Source organism: Pteropus vampyrus, unplaced genomic scaffold (assembly GCF_000151845.1).
Source record: "Pteropus vampyrus isolate Shadow unplaced genomic scaffold, Pvam_2.0 Scaffold254, whole genome shotgun sequence".
Classification (NCBI taxonomy): domain Eukaryota; kingdom Metazoa; phylum Chordata; class Mammalia; order Chiroptera; family Pteropodidae; genus Pteropus; species Pteropus vampyrus.
Genome location: NW_011889035.1, coordinates 897660 through 917256, shown reverse-complemented (window position 1 = coordinate 917256; position 19597 = coordinate 897660).

Here is a 19597-nt window from a genome sequence, read left to right as displayed (position 1 = left end):
TCTTTGAACACAGAGTTCTGTATGTTTTTCAGATCAGACACTAACTCAACGTTTCTGAGAATTCCTTTAGTTGCTTAGACAATTTAGTATAATTCTCTGTCGTGTCTGTCCATTCTCCTGTCTTCCTGGGCTTGCATTGTCCAGGCTCCTGTGCCTCCTGTGCCTCCTGTGCGTGTGGGGGTAGGGGTGGGGGGAGGTGAGAGGGGGGTGGGGTGGTGAGCACCTCTCAATTGGTTTCTTTGTGCTGAGTAGAAAGGCAGGTGTGAGCCATGATTGATGGCTGGTTTACATGGCGACAGGGAAAACCTGCTGGCTGTGCATTTTCTTTTCTGCCAGAGGCCCAATCCATTCCTTTCACCAGGACTTCCTTGTTAGAGAGCCCCTTTGAGCTGCTTCCCTTGGAATTTTTTATTACATTTTCAACAGTGAAATATGAACATATTTTTAAAAATGTATTAATTTGATTCAGATCCTGAGGGGAGAAACAATGACTGAAGTCTTGAGTAATACTTTTCTTTTTATCTCCATGTTTTGTTACTCATCAAACTGTGGTGTAAGCTAGTGGTTCTGGGGTGGTGGTGTGTATCACAGCGACGAGGGGAGCTTTAAAAAACACTTCCCTGATCCTCAGTTCCTCCACCCCACCTACCAGGGATGTCTATTCACAGTGGGTATGGGGAGAGCTCCTGGGGATCTGGGTAAATACAAACAAATCATCACTTTGCAGGCAGCTGGGATGCATGGCCCTAGATGAGAACTTCTGGTGGTAGTAGAGAGGGGCTATAACGAACAGTCTTGGTTCCTGTTCCACCACTGCCACCATATCCATCTGTCCTACAGATCTTTACTGAGCCCCCACAATCTGCCAGGGTACTTTAAGCACTGAAGACACAGGACAGACACAATCGCGGTCTTCCTAAAGCTTATATTCCGGTTGGGGAGACAAATAACAAAGAATTCATAATACAGCTATTGCTGCTTGCCACAGAGAAAAAATATCTTGGACAATGCTTTTTATTCCTTTACCTCCCATCTCTCAGTTTATCCCACCTAGATTTCATTTCCATCTTTGTCTATTGTCTATTTATGGGCCTAACTCCCCCCAGTTCACTAAGTCTAGTGGAGACATTTTAGTCCTTGTCTTGCTTGGCCACTCTGTGATGTTCAGCACCAGGCCTTACTCAGTCTTTAGGTAAATATTGAAGTAAGGGTTGGACAAAATCCTTTGTATGTGTTTGTTTTTTAAATTCGTATAACCATAAGATGGGTAGCATTATTATTCTTATTTAAAAGATGGAGAAAATGAGGCACACGGAAGTTAACAAACTTGCCCAAGATCACAGAGCAAATAAATGGAAGCGTGGAGATTTTCTTCACCGTAAACTCTTTGCCTTTCCATCCTAGGTTTTTCTGTTCACCATCCCACTGTGTCTGATCATTCATTTTCTAACAGCTCCCCAGGCTTATCTTCCTCTGGCAGCCCATTACATGTTGGTGTTCTACACTCACTCTCTCATCTTATACTCTCCCTGGGCAATATCGATTCCCCTGTTTTTCTCTATTGCCCATATCCCTGGTGACTCCCAAATTCATATCGCTGGGCCATACCTCTCTTTTGACTTTCCAGTGACCTAACTGGTACACGCACTTAGATAGCTAGTGGACGCTTTTTCTTTTGTTGCTCATAAATGAGTGTTTACTATGTGCCAGGCACTATGTGGTTAAAGTGGATATTGTAGTGAACGAGGCAGATGAGGTCTTTGGTTTACGGAGCTTATTGTCTTGCAGGGAAAGAAGAGTGACTGCAAATATAACATGCCCCCACATGAGCTAACACTCTGTCTCGTCTTTATCTGCAAACTTGCTCAGCTTTCTACTTTCTTGGTTTTGGTAGATAATAAAACCTCAGAGTTGCCTTTAACTCCTCCTCCTTTCTCAGGCCCTATATCCAACTCTATCTCCTACTTCCTCTTGATTCTATTTCCTTCTCATCGTCACCACAGCCTTGGGTTTGTTTCTCATCTGAAAAACTTAGGTGGCTTTTTGGTTGGCTTTTTTGTTTCCAGTTCTACATTCCTCTACTCCATTTTCTATACCAAGTTTTTCTAAAATGCAAACTTGATCGTTCCCCTCCCCTCTTAACATCCTCTCATGGGCCATCTATCAGGCCCTATCTCTTGGAGCGATAGGTCGTGTTTCGTGGGAGTCAATTCCATGTGGCTGACCCTGCCCCACCCTCTTCTTAAACACTCCATGCTCCTGGCCACGGTGATTAGTTCCAGAATGGGTAAGCTGGTGCCAAGCAGAAATGTCGTACACAGCTGTTGGGAAGGCAATGGTCTCATTCTTACTGTGAAATCTGAGTTGTCTCTTTTCTTCCTCATGGAGAGTCTCTCCAAAGATGGAGGCAATGCATGGAAGGAAGCTGAGCTGACAATAAAGCCAAAACAGAGCTTCAGGGTGTTGTTTGGGCTCCTGGATTTAGTAGCACATGAAGCCAGTTTTACTGGTAGGCTTTATCAATTATAGGAGTCAATGTATTTCCTATGTTAGAATCCCAGTGCTTCTCATTGGTTATGTGACCTTGGGAAAATTACTTAACCTTTCTGTATTATCAGTTTCTTCATCTCTAAAATGGGCGTAGTAGTATCAACACCTCACAGGGTTGTAATGAGGATTAAATGAGTTAGTTCATATGGAGAACTTAAAAAATTGCCTGGAACACAGTTAAGTACTCAGTAAGGGTTAACTATTACTGTTGTTATTATTATTTAACTGAGTTTGGACTTGGGTTTCTGTATTTGCCATTGAAAGAGTCCTGAGGAACACTGAATCCAAACCTGTAACCTGCTTACAAGACTGATTTCCTGTCTCCTTTCCAATAGCCCCCCTCACACCCCTGTGCCCTTGGCATGCTTCTATTGAATTTCCAAAGCTCCCCGAACATTCATGCTGCTTCAGGCCTTGTTTCCATGTATATATATATTTTTCTGCATGGAATGCTCTTCTCCATTCACCTGGCAAAGTCAGATAAGATGATTCTCAGCAGCAAGAAGAAACTAATTCAGGACACCCAGGAATTCTGGGCCTGATTATCCCATTGATTATTGCTGATTTCACGCTAAGTCTCATCAGTTTGGGTCCTTGCATTTAAAAAATGATTTCCTCTTCCTTCTATTTCAAAAGTACTTTTCTCTGAAAAGAATTCTATAGATCATGGACAGTCAAGTATTCCTGACTCAGCTTAAATCTGAGATGAGGCCAAAACAAAGTGGCTAGCTCTTTCCACTTTCCATTGACAGAATGGAAGAGACATTTAAACCATAACAGGATCACTGGTTCCCCAGAGACCCACAACCTTTTGACTGGATAGTGAGACTAATAAATTGGATATTAAGAAGGATGCACTTCCTTCCTCAGATCTTAAGCCGGGATAAGCAAGATTCCTTCATACTTCCCAATTTCCACACTTACCTTTCTAAAATCTCAGAGTTCTAAAATCTGATAGCAGCCAAATTAACTTAACTAGATCTTTAAAAGCAAGAATAGTTCTGCATTGTCTCTAATGCCTCACCTAGGTCTCTAGACCATTTAAGAACAGTAACAAAATCAAGATGCTTTGTCCTTCTTTCAGTGGGAAGACGCTGTCTCTGGATCTGTACCCTTAAGGCTTTGTTTTATTGTTGGAGTCGAACAAATGTAAATAATTTAAAGCATCACTCCAATAGTATTTTTCTCATTTAAACTTTATTCTATGTAAATTTACCTCAGGCTTGGAAAGGTTTGGCTGAGTCTGAGGAGGAATGGCTGTGTTATTGCCAGAGTCAAGCCTGGCCAAGTTCTCCAGACACTGGCTAGCTCCTGGGTGGCAGAGTTTGGCTGAAAGACATGGATGCAAACAGAGCCACTTTTTCATTTGCTTGTGCTACTATTCGAATGAATACTATAAAGGGATCTAAATGCGAAAATGTTATATACCGGCAACAGACACATCCCCAAGTGAGTGCATATGGCCTAAATTAGACCACCTAAGTAGGCTGTGTGCAATACCTAGAAATTACAAGAAAAGAATTGGATAATGAGAGGCAGCAGTTTGTGAAGCTGGCCCACCGGCAGAGAGAGCTCAGTATTCCTAGAAGGGCTTCCTAGAGGGAGAAATGGAAACACACTGATATGAGTGAGATGTGCATCCCTAATTTTTTCCCTTCTGTCTCCTCCAATCCATTTTCTCCCAGCTTCTCTATAGGAACAATAGCACTTGACTCACAGCCCAGGACCCATCAGCCTAAGAGGTCACACTCTCTTTGAAAACAGTGTCTTCTTTATTAATGTGTTTAAATAAAAAAGTACTACATAACCATTCTGCTTAATAAAACAATCCAAGAATAAATGATGGAAGTTAGTGATTTCTGCCCTTTTTGTTTTCTTCATTTCCCAAACCTTCAGATTATACCTTCCATATATTTTTTTAAGATTTCTTTTTTTTTTTTTTTGGTAGAGCTGTTCTAGGTTCACAGCAAAATAGAGGAAGGTACATTTCTCATATGCACCCTGCCCCCACACATGCCTAGCCAATTCCACTATCAACATCCCCAACCCAGAGTGGTAACAACAATGGATGAACCTACGTTGACACATCATTATCACCCAGAGTCCATTGGTTCACTCATATAGAGAAGCTGGGAGAAAATGGATTGGAGGAGACAGAAGGGAAAAATTAGGGATGCACATCTCGCTCATATCAGTTGTACATCCTGTGGTTTTGGACAAGTGTATAATGACATGGATCCATCAATACTGTATCCTACAGATTTTTCACTGCGCTTTACCTATTTATTTCTCCCCCTCGCAGCCTCCCTTAAACCCTGACAACCACTGATCTTTTTACTGTCTCTACCTTTCATACGTTTTGTTGATACATATATGCATACACATATATGAGGAGGAAGATGATTGATAATTGTTTTTATAAGAACATTTACTACTCTATGGCTTACTTTTCTTACTTAATAGGACATTATGAACTTCTCTCTATGTTAATAGATATTATTTCATTTCTTAATTGCTGCATAATATTTTATATTAGGAACATACCATAATTTAATGAACTACTTCCTTATCAATAGACATTTAACAATAAATGACACTGGCAATAAACATATCCTTGATATAAATATTTATGTGCTGGCACTTTTATTCTTATAGGATAAGAATATATATTTTTTTCAGAAGTAGTTTATTGGGTTTGTGTATTTTTTAAATTTAATAGACATTTCTAGTTTATTTCTCCAAAAGGTTGTAGCAATTCAAGCATTACCAGAATATATGAAAGTGGAAATTTCCCCCAGTTTTTGCTGATTCTGGATTTTCTTTCTTTTTCGTTTTTGCCAATCTAATGGGCAGAAAATAATGTCTTCTTTCAATTTATTTTAATTGTCTTGATTATGAGTAAGATTGAGCACCTTAACATGACTTTTTTATTTCTTTTGCTGTGAATTCTCTTATCCTTTGCCTATTGTATTGTGTTGATTTTTCTTACAAATTAAAAGAGATCTTTGACATTAGAGAGATTAACACTATGCCCAATATATACATTGTAAAATTTCCACCCAGACCATCATTGGTATTTTGACTTTGCCTATTTAATCTTTTAACAATAAAAAAATTTATTCAAATATGTTGGTGTTTTCCTTTATGGCTTCTAGATCTCCTCTCTTAGGAAAGTCTTTTCACTGCAATATTATGTAAGTATTCTTCTAAATTTTCTTTTAATACACAATTTTTCATCCAAATCTTAAATTCATTTAAATTTTTTTAGTGTATGGTAAGAGCTGAGAATCTCTATTTTCTTCTACATGGATAGCCAACTATGTCAGCAGCATTAAATCAATAAATACTTTCCCATTGAGCTGATATGTCTCCTTTGTCGTAAATTGTTTCCTTTTATACTTGGATTTTTTAAACTCTTTATTCTATTTCACTTGTCTGAGCCAATACCATAATATTTTTATTATAATGACTTTATAAAATATTTGGTGAGACAAGTCTACTCTCATGATTTATGTATATATTTATTTATACTTATGTATATATTTATGTATTTTTTTTGTTAGTCTCAGACATTTATTCTCCCGTAGACGTTTATATTTATTTTATGTAGTTGCCAAAAATTAGGATTCTGGTTGGATTTGCATTAATTTAGAAAGGATGGATATGGTAAAGTTAAATATATATTTCTATTGAGAACATGATATATGTTTTCATCTGTTCCATGTATTTCAATAAGATTTCATAGTTTTCTTTAGTATTGGCCTTGTGTCTTTTTTAAGTTGATTTGTGAATGATTTAGTTTTCACTGATATTGCAAATGCATTGTCAAGTTAACTTCAAATGCCTTAATTATGCTGGCTTGACCTCTCATCCACATGACAAGATTCTAACCCTTCTCTAAGTCGTCCCGGGTTACTCGCAGGTACTCATTTGGGCTCTGTGCCTGGTCTGTCCTTGCAGTTATGGGAAGGCATCTGCCTTTTCCCTCAAAACTCCGGCTCTCCTTTGCTATTCCTCACCAGCTGGGAAACCTCCCTGTTGCCAAGACAAAGGACCATCATAAATACGACGATGCCTTTGCCCAGCTAACATCTCCAGGGGCCTCCAAAGGTTTCCATTTTCAAGGGGCCAGAGAGGTGCTGGGTCCCATGAGAGGCAGGTAGAATGGCTTTTTCTCTAACTCCAGGCCACTACTTCTCATCACCTGGTCCCACATGGCTCTGCTCCATCTCAGATTTCCCACAGTCACACTTTCACAGGTCTATCAGCTTTCCGTCTTCAACCCTTGCCCAGAGCCTCTCCAGGTGGGCCTTCCTGCTGGATGGAGCACAGAGCTAGACAGCTCTTCTCTCAGCTCAAACCCATTTCTTCTCAGAATTAAAGTAACATAGTTTCTCCAAGGAGTAACTTTTCCTGTCTCACATCTGTAGATACTCAGGCATCTCTAAAGAGCTCCATTTCATCAGAAACTCATTTTGCTGCTTCATAAAAAACTAAAAGGCTCTCCTAGATCAGAGAAAAAACTGTTTCAGAGAGGTTTAATCCCCATCTACTGTAACAGTGAAAATAGAGTGAACGTTTAAATTTCGAAATTCGTAGATGCAAATTTTCCCAAAGAGCTCATATCCTCCCCTAAGCAGCCTCTGCCAGGAGGAAGTTTCTCTGGAGCACATAGCCTATGATGACAACTTGGTGGCAGAGGGCGGTCCACTTATTAGGGGCGACTGAGATTTTCTTCGTTATGCTTGATAATAATTAAATTTATTAAGGCTCTCACATACATTCTCTGATTCAGTCCTCATAGACAATCCTGTAAGATGGAATTAGTTTTCCCTCATTTTACTGATGAAGAAACTGAGGCTAAAAAAGGCTAAATGAGGCTAAATGAATTGTGCAGCTAGTAGTGAAAAGAATGGAATTCAAACTCAGCTATTACTCTATAGTCTGAGCCCTTAACTGTCTTAATGAATCCTTTGGGGTGGGAGAAATCGTACTATAAACTTTAGTTAATTTGAGTGCCCAGTTCGTCCACTTCCCCTGGAGTCCTGGCCCGAGGCCTTGAACAATTTCTAATGGTAAATCATGTTGTCTTCCATTTCTCCTTTTTATCAGATGACTTAGCTGACTTCTGACTATTTGTTATATGGTACTTATGTGTGGTCTAATTATCTCTATTTTACAGTCGAATACATGAAAGCTCAGAGGGCTTACAAAAGGAAGAGAGCAGGGTACAGATTATAATATTTACATTAAGAATGAAGGTATAGAATTGGTTTGCAACATCAATTATCACATTAAATTATGGTCAATCATTTCACTTGCTTTCATTTGACCTGTATTTAATTCGTAAATTTGTCTGTATCTAATTTCTTTGTCTTGTATTTAATTTATAAACTTATGTTGGTTTCTAATATTATAAGCTTAAGGAATTTACATCCAGTGTTAATTCTGTTCATAGTTAAGTAACATTATAATAAAAATAATTTACATCAACCCTGGGGGCTCCATGAAAATATTTCCATTTGTAAGGACATCACTTAGAGGGATACTGATAAACAGCTTCCCTTTCCATCCTCCTCACAGCCCTGTGAGGTGTGTATTTTCATCTTAGTTTATAAACTAAGAAACACAGGCTTGAACAGATACATGCCCAGCCCATGTGAGCAGATCTAGGAAGTAACAGGGCCAGATGAGAACCAGGATTTGAGTCAAAGTCTAGGGCTCTTTCCTGGAAACTTCTCCTTCTTAGCGAGACTGTTTCACATATTCAGTAGAAATGTTCTTTGTTAGATGTTATATGTCTCATCTTAGGACAATGAAATTCAACCTTATAGAGTTTAAAAATAATTCCTCTGAGAAACCTATTTCAGCAAGCCTGGCAAGGCAGTTGGCATTAGATTTTGTATAAAATCTAAAATTAGATTTTGTATAAAGGTTTAAAACAAAGCAGGCAGCGGGGTAGGGAGAGAGGGGTGAGGGTGAGAGTTAAGATTAGAGCCCAAGTATTCTCATCAGAAGAAAAAACAAAAGAAGTAGTTGGAAATAAGTCGGACAGATAAAGTTGCGAACCATATGATTTCACTCATATTTGGGATGTAAAATTGAAAGCAACAAATGAACATGACAAACAAGCAGAGATTCATGGACAGAGACTAAATAGTTTAGTGGTTACCAAAGGGAAAGGGGGAGGAGGAAGTAGATAGGAGTAGAGGGGAGTCAATCATATGATGATGGAAGGAAATTTAACTTTGGGTGGTTAAATGCAGTACATATATGACATATTATTGAATTGTATACTTGAAACCTATATAATTTTATTAACCAATGTTACTCCAATAAATTTAATTTAAAAATCAGTTGATAACAACAAGAAAAAGTCGTTGGAATAGCTCAAGCTTATGATCCTAGAAGTATGAAAGCTACTTCCATTTTTTAAAAAAGCCTAACATAAGGAAAGAAACACAGGATAACTTAAATATTAGGCTTCTTTGTTTTGGTTGTAATTTATATTAACTCAGTGAGGGTATCACTGGTTCGCTCATGCTGAGTAGAAATTCAATGAGAAGTTATACATAATTTGGGTTAATAAAGTTAGGAAAATAAATGCACTATTTACTAAATTTCATTTGTGAATGAAGAAAATCTTCAGAATCATTTATTTATTTAGCCAGTAATTGTTGCAAGCCGAGTATGGGGCAAGCAGTGGGTACAGAAGGGGCAAGCAGTAGGTACACACAGGTGGATAATGCATAGTCCCTGTCCTTAAGGTCATGCATGTGTATGGGGGTGGGGGTTGATGACATACAGAGCATTTGTAATTCAATGTGAAAATATGATGATAGAATAATGTATAGAGGATTCAAGGACCAGGAAGATCTCAAGAAAGAGAATTCTAACTTGGCCTTAGGGGAGACATGAAGTCATTGGGTCAGAGAAGGCTTCCTCCAGCCATATGGAAATGAGCTGAATCTTACAGGATGAGTCAGAGAGGAGGGGGGTGAATTCTGGCTAGAGGGAACTGTGCCAGCAAAGGCCTGGAGGTGAGAAAACACACGTTGGGTTGATAGGGAATTATAAGCAGTTTGGTGTTGCTGGTGCATAAACTGTGAAGCCAGGTTTGAGAAGTCAATAAGAGGCCACATATCAGAAGTCACTTATATAGGATAACTGTAACATTCATTATCCAAACTGGGACACTTCTGAGAATGAAAGGCAAACAATTTTAATAATCATGCCAGAATAGGTACAAACAGGTAAACCTGGACAAATGATCAGCCTGTTTACAAGCCAAGTCTCACAGCTTAGAATCCCTCACTGTACAGTGGGAAATCGCTGAAGGCTTTTCAACACAGAAGCAATATGACAAGACTTGAGTTTTAAGTGGATTTTTAAGTATAGTGAGTTCAAAGAGGAGAAGATAAAGGGAAGGCTCTATCCTCCAGATGTATTTATTCAAGAAATCTTGTTTGAGAGCTGCCACTTGTTGGCACTATACAGGGGCTAGGCATACAATATTAACAAAGCCAAACTGATTCCTGCCTTCAAAAAGTTTGCAGTTTAGTGGGAGAAGATTGTCGATAATCAAATAGTATGCAAATCATTGTAAAATTGCAAATGCGAAAATGCTATAAGGGAAGGTAACAGACGCTATAACAACATGTCAGAGGATGGAGAGGTCAGAAATGAGTAGTAGAATCTAAGTGACTGAAGAGAAGAGGGAAGAATATTCTGGAAAGAAACAAAAAGATATACAAAGACTCTGTAGTGAAAGATGTAGAATGCCTGATGATGCAGAAATAATTGAATAGAAATGTGTGTAATTAATGTGCAGCAAAATAGGCCTTCTATAATTATAGAGCAGTATGTGCTAATGTAGTCCTTTCCTAGCTGAATGGTGTAAGACACATGAACCTCAACTCTGAGTTCCTCCGACCTCTTCACTGTGAGTGGTTTACTGACAGCCCAACTTCTATGCCTCCTCGGAGTAATGAGAAGGCAATGGGTAGCAATATCTATTCTTTTCTACCTTTATTTTGTATTTTTCCTTCATACTGTTTGTTTGCTGACCCAGTAGTAAACTGACGTTAAACCAGTGAAAGAAACTGAGACAGATTCATCATCTTTTTTTTGTCTTCCAATCCAAAGTTACCTTTTCTGACTGGCCTGACATGGGAAAGAGTACAGGCATTTGAAGGGACTGGAAGGCTGCAATGGGGAAAGCAAAAGAGTATGAAGACTAGTCCAAAGAGACAGACAGAGGCCAGACCAACTGGGCTTTGCATGCTGTGTTAAGGAATTGTGTTTATATCCTATGAACAATAGGAAGCCAATGATGGCTTCAAATCTTCAGTCAAAAATATTGTTCTAGAAAGAAGAGCTAAGCGATGGGTAAGAATGGAAGATTAGATACCAGTAAAGAGATTATCGTCATGGTCCAAGCCAAAGATGGTGGGTGATCTGTCCAAGGTTACAGGACAGAGATTATTTGTTGTCCACCAAATATTTGATTGTGCCTGTGTATTTCCCAGTCTACCTTGTAGTTTAATGAGTTCATGTGACTAGTTGTAGCTAGTGGCATCTGAGCAGATGGAAGTATGTCACTTCTGGGCAGAGGCAACAGGTGAATTGCCTCAGTCCCTCTCTTCCCTTGCTATGGTGACCTTGGAGAGTCTACGTTCAAGTGGCAGAGCTCCAAGATGGAGGAGGGATGTTTGATTTGTATTGAGTCAGAGTGAGAAATGAAGTTTTGTTGTGTTAAGACACTAAAGTTTGGGGATGTATTTTCTACTAAAGCATAGATTATCTTCTTTGATTAATATTAGTAGATAATAGAGACAGAGAGAAATGGATAGATTTAACTGAAAAGTGTTTTTGAAGCAATTTTGAAGCAACAGTCCTAGGAGATGGATTAGAGATGAAGCTGTGAGGAAGAGAGAGGTGTCAAGGATGACTCCTCAGTTTCTGGGTGAATATTTAAGTGGATAATGGCATCCATCACTGAGATGGACGAGTACGGGATTTCTAAAGATAGCTCAGATGCATTCACATCAATCTCCAGAAGGAACACAGAATAGTGGTAAGGATCGCAAGACCCCTAGTCAATAAAACTGGTAGACTTTTAATAAATATTTATGACTAGTGACCATTGCTGCTAATTAGCTATTATCTTAGGCAATTTGCTTTATTTAGCAGGGGCCTGGTTATTTAAATGAATAAAAAACGATAGGAATCTGTATCTACTTTAGGGATTGTTTAATTTGAAGATCAAATAAAGTAATATCTGGTAACAGGATTAGAAATATTTCTTGGGACTAGTCATTTCCTGGAATATAACTAATGAATTACAACCTATTGTCAAGAATTCTTAGTAGTAGTTACCAAGGGGAACTTTGCTGTGTGGTAATCCACTGTGATGATCAGTTTTTATTTTTAACCCAGATTTCTCTCAACTTGAGTATTATATAAGTTATCAATTGCTACATAACAAATTACCCTCAAATTTAGCAAATAAATTTGCTAAATATTTATTTAACACTTATGTCACTTTCTGTGGGTCAGGAATCCAGTTGTGGCTTAGCTGGATGCCTATAGCTCAAGGTCTCTCATAAAGTTGCAGTTGAGCTCTTATCTGGAGCTACAAGCTCAACTAGGGGAACATCCATTTTCAAGTTAATTAATTCTGGTTGTAGAAAGACCTCAGAAGATCTACTTCCAAGGTCACTCACATAGGTGTCTCTGTAGGGCTGCCTTATAACATGAAGTCCTGTTTCCACCAAAGTGAGCAATCTGAGAGAGAGAGAGAGAGAGAGAGAGAGAGAGAGACATCCAAGACAGAAGACACAGTATTTGTATAAGCTATTCATTGAAATGATATCTCATTACTTCTGCATTATTCTATTCATTAGAAGTGAGTCAATAAGTTCAAAGGAAGGGGATTATACAAGGGCCTGAATAACAGAAGATAGAGATTACTGGGGACCATGTTAGAAGCTTTCTATCACTCTAGTGACTTGGCTTATACAGGGGAAAGGATTTGTCAACCTATTTGGTTAGGAAGAAGTGCTATTCTTTTAATTGTATCAAAGAAAACCTTTTAGGAGCCACCAAAATTATGTAAATCTCAGGAGACTTATGTAAATTCTTGGCTCATTGATATTTTGTCCAGTTTATTTTGGGCTAAGCTCTCCAGAGATTAGACAGTTTGAGTTTTCCTACCAAAACCTAGGGACCCACAGACCACAATTTACCATATTCCTAGAATTTTTTACTTCATGATGTTAAATTGGTGGTACCCAGAGTCGTGCCCAGGAGCTTGACACTGAAAGGTTCTGTGAGATCCCAGAAACTTGCCCCTGGCTGAATGGGGTGGGCCCAAAGCCTTCCCTTCTGATTGGCAAATCCTTTTGCTGAAAAGGGACTAGGATACGAACAAAGAATTTTTTGCTTTCTCTTTCTCTTTTTTAAAACAAAAAAAAATTTGCTACGACCCATCTCTGTTTTTTCTTTTTCTTTTTGCAATGCATATTGCAACTGGTTATAAGCATTTGGATTCCAGAGAGTAATATAGCCTAAAGGAGAGTCTCAGTTCTACCTCTTAGTAGTTGTGTAATCTTAGCTTAAGCTTTTGGCAACAAAGAGAAACCGTCAGTGTTTACCACATAGGGTCATTATGAGGAGTAAGTTAATGTGCGAAAAGCACTCAGAGTACCTGGCTTACGAAAGGCACTTAAAAAGGTTCAGTATTATTATTCTAACTCTTCTTGTCCCCAGAATCTTATTCTGTCTGAGATGCCATAAAGCACTGCAGGCAAAGCTGTGATAGAGTAGAACAAAAGCAATGATTCCTCCTCCATCCTTACAGTCCTTACATCCTGTTTGCCCTCTTCACCCACACACTTCATCAGTTTCCCTTCTTCCTCCACCTTCTTCTTTTTCTCTTTCTTGTTTTACTCTTTAAAAACAACAACAACAACAACAACAACAACAACAACAAAATAAAAAATCTATAGTTCTCTTTGTTCGTATGTCATAGAATCACTAACTTCTCACTTTCTACCAACTACCTAATTGCATTTCCCCTGACATGTTTGATACACTATATTTATGTTTTGAGCCAGTGGAAAGCAGTTACTGTTTTCAGAACAGCCAAAGACCCCTTCTTCCTGATTTCTCAATACACACTCCAAATTCTATTTAGAAAAAGAAGTACTCATTATAAAACTTGTTCTCCTAATAAGTTGGTAATTCATCAGCCACCTTGATGAACCAACTGGAAAATCCTTTAAATGTCACTACTTCACCAGGTAATGTGACCCACTGGGGCTTGTGTGGTGGCACCTCAAACTGGGGCCAAGCACATTTCCTGCTCAAAATCCACTCTCCTGAAACTCTTGAACACATCCGTTTCCAAAATTAGAGAGAACATCTAGCGGAACAGCTTGGCAGGTTGTAAAGAAAGGGATGAATGTTTCCCAAGGAGAAATTTCTAGGACACCAAGCCACAGAATAGGAGAAAATAGGACAAATATAACAGTCCTATTAAATTGAGAGTTCACTCCTTCTCGCTTTAAGGCCTCCTGTAGAAATTGTTGTTGTAAAAACATGTGAAACAAACAGTAAATAAGATCAATGACTTTACTATATTGAAGAGAATCCAATCCTCACTTCAAGACTTTACAAAAATGATTAATAAACATTTATCATGATTTTTAAGGCATAAAATTTAATGTTCTTTCTACTCTAGGTTTCTGTCAAGCTAACTATAGTGGATGCTGTGATGTGACACTCAGATTCTCCCTTCAGGGCAGCACTGGCTCTTGCTCCTCCTGACTGCTCACTGTTGAGTGAGGAATTACGCTTGGTGAAATGGAGATGCCTCATCCAAAGTTATGTGCCCTCCCTGTGGGTAGCCTGCAATCCAATGGCCAGTTAGTTGATGTAGGGGCACAAAGAATTGCCCACTTAGCTCAATTCCCAGCTACTCTGCAGGGTCATCCCTTCAGAGTGCCCTGAAGGCAGAGCTGAGGCTTCTGTTGTAACTGAATTGTGGTTCAACTTCTCCCTCCGTCTATTTCTGCAGCACTTCCTTCCTCTGCGATGCCGTCAAAGCTCCCGCTTGCTAATCTCTGCCTCACGGTCTGGTCTGTTCCCCAGGGAATACAACCTAACACTCCTATATTCTACTATAGTTAATGAATAAAAAAATTTACTATGTGTTCAGAACCTGTGCTGACAACATTCATTCATTCGTTATTTCATTTAATCCTTAGAACAACCCTATGAAGTAGTATTTTTACCCCTGTTTTACAGTTGAGGAAACGGAGGCTCAGACAAGTTTAGCAAATTGCCCGAGGTAGAATAGCTACTAAGCAGCAGAATGAGAACTCAAATCTAAGTGAGGACTAAGTGCGTCACATCTTCAAATTCCTTACATGGTTCTTGGCAAGGAGAGGTAACAATCATTATTATTATAAGGCAATCCTAACCAGAGATTTTTAGCAAGCTGAACCATTTGCCAAGAGTTAGAACCAGCTCACATAATGTATAAATTTAAACCCTAGAGTTTATCCTAGAATATCTGAGAAATGTGTAGGCAATGGTCAAGTGGGGTGATTGCATTATAGGTAATAATAGAGCCAGCTGTTTATCTTGTCACAGAGGCATGTGGGTTGCTTAGGGAATAAAAAGGTTGCTGCTGGAAATGTAATATCTTGAAAAGCAGCTAGACTTTAAAAAACAACCTGATTCAATTGAGTGGCATTCTCCCCAGTCCCTGGCACAGCATTTTGCACTGAGTGTGGGCTTCGATCAATGTTTATTAACTGCTTGCATCTGGTTGCTGGCAAAATTCACTTGCCCAGTTCAGAGGCAAATAATGAATATTTCTGTTAATTATAATAATAAATATTTTGTAAGCATCAACATAATGTTCAGTGCTTTATTTATTTCATGCAAAATTGGGAGCTATGTTACATTTAGAAGCTCAATTTGAGCATTTCTTGTTGAATTTTAACAAAATAGGGAGCCCATATTTAAACTGATGCTGCTGATGTGAGAAAAACACTTTATACCTGATATAGAGAAGTGAATAAGGAATTCCTCATAGCTGGAGTCCACCTTTTAATGGCCTTGATGGATATAGGCATAGATCCTTGAAATGACTGCTAGGTCCAGAGTCAGTGTGCCTGACAGGTTTCTCTGCATGACTAGATTAAACTAGATTAATTTCCAGTACTTCTGCTGATGTTTTCTGGTTGGAATTAGTCAATGAAAATCAAGCAGCTTATTGGGTTTTTGCCTTAGTGCCAACAACATTCTACTATTGCGAGGGAGAGAATCAAGAAGGAGCTATGATCCCGTGTTCCAAGAGCTTAGTAGATCATTTGTATGGGAAACAATTAGAAAATAATATGGATACTGGGTAATCATGCATATATTTTGTGACACAGGTGATAAGAACTTATATCATTTTACAGATAGGAGAGAATAACTTGGCACAAAGGTATCTGGAGGATACCTGTGATGCCTCCACCATTCACACAATTCATTCATTTGTTCAACAAGGTTTTATCAAACACCTTCTATTTTTCAGGACCTGTGCTAATTAATGGAAATTCTGAGAGTAACCACAATTTCTGCTTTCCAGTGGCTCACAGCTTAGGGTAGAAAGACAGATTAAAAGGAAATAACTATAAGTAGGGTGTTCTCACATCCAGCCTTTTCTGTTTAATATGAATTGGGCTGCTCTCCTCAGCTCTACGCTATGAGTTGAGTTTATATTCTTCCCATATCTTATGGTTCATGAGGAGAGAGCAAATTTCAAATGGCTGTCTTCTTTCCCTTCCTTCCTTCCTTCCTTCCTTCCTTCCTTCCTTCCTTCCTTCCTTCCTTCCTTCCTTCCTTCCTTCCTTTCTTCCTTTCTTCCTTTCTTCCTTTCTTCCTTTCTTTCTCTCTTTCATATTTATAGAGAAGCCAGCAGTCACTGTGCTAAACACTAGAGATAGATTAAAAAGATAAATATCACAGTATCTCTGCCACTGAGGCTCTCACAGGAGTGCTTTCATGTAAACTATAATTACAATAATAAATGATAAAGGGCATATGGATGAGTGTGCTAATGCTCAGAAATCCCAGAAGAGTGACCACCTCTGGGGTGGTGGAGAAGACTGCACAGAAAAGCTGGCACTTGAGATGAGGCTGGAAGGATGAGGAAGAGTTTGCCAGGAAGAGAGATATCAGGAGAGGAATCCAGGCCAGGGTATGAAGACATGAAAATTATACCCAAAGGTATAAAACCCTTGAATCAGTTTAAAATTGATCTTTCTTTAGTTTCCTGATTTTTGAGCTCCTTCTCTTAACTTTTCCGGTTCCCAGACCCAGAATTCTTGAGTTCAGTTCCACAAGTTTCCTACCTATATAATGAGGTGTTGATTGAGACAGTTTCTCAGATCTTTCCAGCTAAAATACTCCATGAACCTATAATTCCATGATTTTATTCCAGCTCCTATTCTTCCAGATAAGTAATTCCTTCTGCTCCCAACTCATCATTTCCCTTCTCTTTTTCTTACCTCTTCTCTTACATAGGTTCTTTGTTCACATGCCATTTCCACATTCAAACAGGGTCAACCTGTTTGTTGCCTATTGGTTTCTATCTACCCTGCCCATCTCTAAGAGATTATTTGCTCAATGCAAATGGACATTTTTAGAGCATTAACGTTGAGATGAATTTTTCCAAAGGTCAAGATGTAGGAGAGTGAACACACCTCTGCCAAAGATTTTTGGCAATGCCAAGTTATCAGTTAATTGGACATATGTTTAGCCTTTCCCATGAGCTAGTAGTGTGCTAAGCACAGAAGAGTATATAGAGAAGAATAAGAAAGAACACTTTTATTAAGACCTACAGTCTCATAAGGGTAGAATGTAAGTATACAATGACTGAGATCACAGCTCATTTAATGCAAATATAACTTGGACAGGAGTAGAAAACTGCAGAGAAATGTATGTATCAGAAATTATTTTAAGTGTGTTTTCCACATGGTAATGGTTTTTGTTTGTTTGTTTTATTTTTTTAATTAGATGACTGGCAATCATGATATTTTGATGGGTGCAAGAGAGAGGGAAAGTTCTCTCAAACTTTTCTACTCAATATAAAGAAGAGGAAATAGGAATAATAGGGAGGAGGGGAAATCCATTAGGAGTAGAAACCACTTGTTCCTTTAGCGAAAGGTCCTGGAAAGAAGATGAGCATCCAAATAAGCGTGGCAATACCCTGTCATGTGCCTATCATGTTGAGATTTAACCACATGTTTTAACATAGGCTGTCTCATAGGTTTCATACCTTAGCCGATGATGTCATCACCTCCAGACCACAGGCTGCTGAATTGCATTGACGAATATTTCTTGAATTGTGTCCTACTTTCCATTTTCATTGTCCTATCTGAGGTTAGATGTTTTTCTCCCCTGGATTTTTATAAAAACTAGGCTTCTCTGTTTGCTTCTGCTCCATCATTCACTCTGCTCTAGATAGAACTTTCTAGAGGGCCTATCTGACTCTAGTTTTCTACTAATCAAGAATATGTATGGCTTCCCAATGCCTACAGAAGAGAAATTTAGACTCCTTGGCCTGGCAATCAGACTCTCTATAGTTTGGCTTTTACCTTTTCATTTTTTTTTGCTGAACTTCTTCATTTGCCTGTGTTTAAACTGAATGACATACAGTTTTCTGAGCATGATCTTTTCCCGTGTACCTCTAGGTCTTTGTTAACTTAGTTCCTTTCATTGCGCTATTCCTCTTTTCCATTTCCACCTTACGAAGACTTACTGTCTTAATTATAAGGATCCAAGGGCAGGAGGACTCCTGGGCCTCAGAGAGTAACCTGTGAGCCTCTCAAACCAGGCTATTGGGTACACAGCCCAGGCTTTTAACAAACAAGAGCTAATGTGTTTATAAGTGTATGATAAATTCATTTGAATTGATGGGGTTCTGCCCTTGGCATAGAAATGACTCAAAGAGGCTTCCTGTTGTCTGCATCATGAGCCAAAGGGTTAGCTTAGCATTCCTGAGAAGGCAAGCACAGGGACTGGCTTCTTCTGCCCAACCCAAGGTCTCACCACTCTTCCTCTGGTAAGGTGAGGAATTTCAGTCCTTAGCAGTAATTAACTCAAGCTTAAACCCATTACAAAACAACAAATGTCAGATAGTTTGATGTCGATAAACATTATAGTTTTCTCCGAAGTTCATCTGGTTTATGAATATGTTAGGTAGCCTTTAAAAAGAGAAAAATATAGTTCTTCTTGAAGTGTTCATTCATTCGTTTAACCAATATTTACTGATCACATGTATGTCAGGCACTTTATGTAAGACATACTATCTATCCTCTCAAAACAGATTTCCTGTGACCTTAAGGAATAGCTGACCCTAGTACAGAATTATCCCATCTAGCCAGAGGTGCTGACACTATAATGGAGAAGAATCATAGATTGCCCCTTCTATCCCAGTCTCCTTTTCCCGCAATTTCTGCACATTCTTATCATTTAGGCCACAAGTGGATGACATGGGTTGCACAAATATTCTTCTTTTTCCCTATTATATAATTAACCATTTCTCCTTTAGCTAATCAGGGTCAATTAAACTTGTCAATATGAGGATTCCTCTCCTGCTGGTCTATGGACACAAAGAGTCTAAAAATACTCTGGTGGCAGTAGGAACTTGTAGTTCAATGGGACCCTTGTTGGATCTGCTGCAAGAGTATGCCCCCTTTGGGGACCAGGGCCTCCAATCCTGTAGAATCCAGGGTTGCAAAAATGGGAAGGACAAAATCCCCAAGTGGATTATAGGGAGTGATGATAAGTAGGTCACTCTTATTTTCATCTCTTGGTTCCCAGATCCATGCTTATTCCAACTAGGGCCACGGTATCATATCTGATTTAATGCACAGACTACATCCTGAAGGATAGCACCTCACTCCCCCTACCACTTGCATTAGTCCAGGTCTTTCTACATGCAGATGCCAAGCTGGGATGAGCTACTGGGAGAAGAAGGGGGAGA